A 6,000-nucleotide genomic window follows, 5' to 3' on the forward strand; every position below is an offset into this window, starting at 1 on the left:
GATGGTGGATCATCAGACTCAGCAGTGCTGCTGGAATTTTTAAACACTGTGCCCACTCACTGTCCACTCTCTTAGACACTCCTATCTTGTTGGTCCACCTTGTAGATGTAAAGTCAGAGACGATAGCTCATCTGCTGCTGCACAGTTTGTGTTGGTCCCTAGTCTCTAGTCCTTCATCAGTGGTCACAGGACGCTGCCCACAGGATGCTGTTGGCTGGATATTTTTGGTTGGTGGACTATTCTCAGTCCAGCAGTGACAGTGAGGTGTTTAAAAACTCCTGGACAAGACACACTAACACACTCCCACCACCTTAATGTCACTGCAGTGCTGAGAATGATCCACCACTCAAATAGTACCTGTTCTATGGTGGTCTTGTGGGGGTCCTGACCACTGAAGAACAGGGTAAAAGGGGTGCTAACAAAGTATGCAGAGAAACAGTCTGGAATTGTAGAACTACAAAGTGCACCTTTACAGTAAGTGGCGTTGATAAAATGGACAAACACTACAGAAACAAGGAGGTGGTTATAATGTTATGTCTGATATTTATATCCTGTATATGTCAAAAACCTGATACAGTACTACAGGGCAGGGGCGCAACTAGACTGCCAACATCCAGGACTGAGCCAGTCAGACCCAGCTCAAGACCGGCCTCATCCTCCTCAGCTCTCATATCACTGTTTAACAAACATTTCTAACTTTTAAGCTCTTTCACAGACATACTTTGGTCAAAAGATGTGCCTGAGTGTTTTTAAAAGACATCCCATACCATGACAGAAGGCACAATGTTGTTTTCTACTCATCTTCAAAGCCAGAAGTTCAAACTAAAAAATTCTGGCAATACCTTTATCTAAAAAGGCACAAACTGCATGCATAATTCCCAGGTGATTAAAAATAAATATATCTGTGTCTGCTGGTGCCCCATATATTCAGAACAATAATATATACACACTACATTATTTCAACTCCTTGTGTTGCTTTGTGCCAGCTCTCACCTCATCTGCTGGTTTGTGTTGCTTGTATGGTCAGTTCTTGTCCTCTCTCAGCTGCTTTTGTGTTAAGATGCTCTCCAACATCTTCTACCCTCTGTTGATGTAACATTTACTTCATTACTTTAAAATAAAAGTACCATTAGCCAAAAATGAAGTGCCTGTATGTACAACCCGGCCACACACACAATATATCTGTATGAACTGCTACCTGGAATCTCATCAGAACTATATGCCAATAAGAGTTGTTTTCCCTATATTTACCTTTTCGTGCTGCTGTTCCTTCTTCCTGGCACTCCTTGCACCTTGAGAACCTTAAAAAATGTCAAAATAAAATGAAGCGGAGGGGCTTCTTTGTCGAAATCTCCGCTCCCCCTTAAATGGTGCATCAGTTCCACTCACGCGTCTACATTCTGCTGCACCATTTAAGGTGGAACGGAAAGAATTCAAATAAAAAGTCAAATTCAGTCCTAACAAAAAAGTCAACTAACAGAACTGGCGCTATGGACAATAATTAATGAGCTCATGTTACAACGGTTCACTAACATTAGTGTGTTGCGACGTTACGGCTGAAATAAATAACAATTAACGTTGACGGTGTTTGGTTAACAACCTGGTGAACAAAATAGCCTGTCTGCCGTTAGCTGGTGCTGCTTCATAGCTAACAAGCTAACGTTAGCTGAGGTTACAGCTCAGTTTGAAATAGATTAAAATTCAAATAATGCTCGTCTATTTCATTAACTTGTCTGAAATCATTAACTTGTCTTAAACCTGCTGAACTGTAAAACTTAACAAAAGTACTACACACAAGGACAGCATTTATCTTACGTTTCTCACTTCTTTTCAAACTTTAATCGTAGCAATGCAGTCATCACCGCTCACACTGTCGCCTCCTGAGATCCAACTTGTGGTGTGTCGACTCTTTGAATCGGCTCTTTTAGGTGAACAATGGGAGCAGACTCGCACTGAAGAGCTGATTTATTCATTATTTTTAAATTCAGGTTGAGATGTTTAGAATTTATGAGGCTGTAGCTGAGAATTCCTAATCATTCTCTGGGATTGTTTCAGGACCCCCTCCTGGATCTCTGTTATGGTACATTGGATCAGTACCCTCATTATCCCCAATGCCTGTTGTGTTAATTTGGCTCTGGTTTTGCTCTTAGCTGTGTTACCAAGTGTGCCTCATCAGTTCTTCAGATTTTTTACTTTAATTTGATTTTTGACCTGCCTTTGTTTGTGACTGCTTTATGGATTTGCCCACATTTAACCTTCGTTCCTGTCCCCTGCCTCTCAAAATTCATCGCGTTTTGTTCATTAATTAATTAAAATGTAGATGAACTCAGATTTGCTGAAAATGAAATAAATAATATTGCTAAAAGTGCCACTGAATGAAGAACCGTTTGGGAGGCGAAAGAGCCGAGTCTTCTATGTGAGCCGAACCGATTTATCTGACTCACTGAAGAGAGCCTCAATGTTCATCACTGTTGGAGAGTCGATTCCAAAAGAATCGTTCGACTCTAATACGTCTAGTACCAGGGGTTCCTTCACTCACTTCACCTGCTGCTTTGACGCCCATCCATCCATCCATACAGTCTTTAAACATACCTTTATTTTAGTATGACTACCAAAGTGCTTTTTATTCCATTTTAGAAGTGTAACAAGGTATAACTCTAAGCTTTCTCTGCACGCATGCTACAATACTCCACTACAATAGGAAATGGCTCATGTGGTTGAACGTCATGACTGCTTACAGATTAGAACGATCACAATAAGCAGCGTTTCACAGCAATGCTGCCCCCTTCTGGTCATTTATTTTTTTTTACAATCCACAAAAGCTCATTCTGTTTCTAAAGCTCTGACAATATAAAGGTTCCAAAACTGTTAAACATTTTAATTAACATGTGATATAAATAAAAACAAACCAAAGTTATACCAATAAAATAATCACAATCACTGATTCTAACAGAAATAATGTTAGAAAATCAGAAATATCTCATAGTTTTGTTGCTGTAGAAACAATCATCAGGCCAAAATGTTCTGTATGTTCATACAGATCCTCTTCAAGTTTCCATGGTCCTAATGGTCTGTTAGATGAATGGAGAATGGAAAATACTTGCTGATGTTTCAACAAGTATCATTTAGAGAAACTGTTTTTTTTTTTCATTTGCTTCCTACAACTACGTAAAAGAAGACTGTGCAACAACAACAAAACATTTTCTTCATTAATACAGTCACAAATGTAACTTCAAATGGAAAATTGAGCAGCTTTCTTTTAGCTGGAATTTCCACCATATAATTATATTTCCAAATATGTGCACTTGTTTTACAAAATTACAGGCATTTATATGATTATATATTTGAGCAAATGTTCAGGAAATACTCATCATGTAACATCAACAATGACTAGCAGTTTTTCTGTTTTACTCTTGAGGAACCAGGTGAAAAAACACACCGAGGATTTTGTTCAAATCTTAATCTTAAAAGCTCTGGCAGAAATCGTTAGCTTATTAAGTCTGACAGTAGGAGATCACATTATGATTTAATAGTTACATGCTGTCCCAGCCCGTTTGATTAGCTAGAATTTCTTTACTGTCTGTTGCAGACCAGTGTTGTAGGCAGAAATAAAATATCAGCTAGACCTGTGAAAAGTGAGTAGGTCAACTTGGTACATTCCATTTCCCAAAATGACATTGCGGCATATTAGCATAATATTAGGCTATAGCCTATTTCTGACAGTTTTGCAGTCATTACCCTACATAATCAAACATTTTCACCCCCGTGATGATTCAAAACAACAGCAATAAATCAGAAAGTTGATTCACATAAACACAACTAGCACTACAACACCCTTTATTTTAAAGACTATAAAGCATTCGTCTGCTCACCACAGGCACGTTTACCCAATGACAGGACATAACAAAGTTTAAATTAAACAGCTGACATGTACAAAGATGCAATAAAAACACAGCAAACAAAACAACCTTAAAAACCTAAACCTAATCATCCCTAGGCTAAAGCATACTGCTGCAGCAAGCATGAAAAATGTTTACATTTTACATTTATGTCTTATCGCTAATGACTCAATGCACTGAAGTAATAGTAGTTGTTTGCTTGGACATTTGCACAAAGCCTACGTCAGCTCTTGTGGCAAAACAGCATTGTAAGCTAGATCTTAGAAAACTGGAGCTTCAAATTTAACCACTGGCATGTTAATGACATACTGAAGGCTTGAGGAAAGGGCGGATAGCAGTGGTCACTAAGCAGTGATTAGAAGGCTAAGAAAAGTAGGCAAAGCTTTATGGAAAATGCATGATTTGACTGACCATAATACATTGACAGCCCACCCAGAAAACAAATAAAATGTCATTATGTTAAAAAAAAACCTTAATAAATATTATTTCCTTATGTTTGAGTAGCCTGTGGTCAATTTTACCCTGCTTAAAACATGAAATGTTACTGTTGTTAAATGTACTGTTCCTTTTGGTTTTTGTAATGTTTTTTTTTGTTTTGTGATGGGTTGATATCACAGTGTAAAGGTTCCTAATAGTTTAATTTGTGATCGATTTCAGATGCATATGATGGTTTTCTAATAGGATCTGAAGGTGTTCTTTGGAGTTTTGGAGATACAGATATCAAGTCTTCATTTAAACAGTCAGGATTATGATCGCTGTAAAACAGTGACAAATGTTTAGATTTTCTCATAATTGCTTACGCCGGCCACCTAGTGGCCCATGTCCATAAAAAACACTGGATGGTCTGGGCCTGTATATGGATACATATATATATGCATACAACAAGACCAAACATAGTTATACTTGATCACTAGTAAGGTAGCGTTATCCTTTATATTTATTAGATTTAAGCATCAATTAATTTTCATTTTTGCATACAGAATAATACAACGGGGCTTCCAAGTAGGATTTCACTTAGAACCCTCAGATGTTTAGAAATGCCTCTGCATACGGTGCGATGTAAAAGTCACAGACCATCCTTCATATATTTAATTTACAGTCAAAATAAACACAACTTAGTCATTCATTCATATTTTTGCTTCAATGCCATAATCCATTTATACTTAGGCAAAAGAAAAAGTGAAAAAAAGGAGTTTCCAAAATTTTTGCATTGTTTAAAGATACAGAGAAAACAGGACTCCTAACAAGCATACAAGAGCTGGTAGACCACCAAATCTGTCCTCATCAGAAAAACAGCACTTAAAGCTCTCATGTTTGAGAGAGAGGAGAAAATCAAGCTGCTTCAGACCTGAAAAAATCCACAGGTGTTTCTGTCCATCCTTCCACTGTGAGAAGACAACTCAACACTATGAGTCTAAAAGGACGTGTAGCTGTCAAGAAGCAGTTACTGAGAAAAAAGAACACCCCATCTTAATCAAATAATGCTCCTGGTGCTCTCAGAACAAAGGACTGACCACTCCAGCGTCCAGACCTCAGCATCACAGACTGTGTTTTCGGATCACTTGGATGGTGAGAAGCAGAAAATGCAACAAATTAGGACTGAACTTTGGAAGTGTTTAAATATTTCTCTGCAGATTTGTTTGAGAAACTGAAAGCAAGTCTCCTGAAAAGAATAGTAGCTGGCAGAGTGCACACACTAAACACTGACAATATATATATAGTTGTTGAGGCTTCTGAGTAATTTAACTGTTTAATGTTTCTGCTTTTTTCTCACAACTGAAAAAAAAAACTGACTTGTACTTAATGACTGTTTTGACTTGAAATTAAACAACAGACATATAGTATCTGACTTTTCCACAGCACTGCATATCTATAGGCCTCTGTCTCTCACTGTCTCTCTGTCTCACACAATAGTTTCCACATGTATCTTTGAGCTGATGTGCGCAGCAAAGACAGCACAGATATATTTTAGGCCTGTTTTCACACCTCTGTGGTCAACAGCTTCTGATGTCATTTCTTGTCCTAGCCATTTCTTTACTGGTGAACTGCAGTGAACACTGCAGTTTCTGTACTAAAGGTTGAGTAGAGTACTAGAGAAACA

This window comes from Colossoma macropomum, unplaced genomic scaffold, assembly GCF_904425465.1.
Source record: "Colossoma macropomum unplaced genomic scaffold, Colossoma_macropomum, whole genome shotgun sequence".
NCBI lineage: Eukaryota > Metazoa > Chordata > Actinopteri > Characiformes > Serrasalmidae > Colossoma > Colossoma macropomum.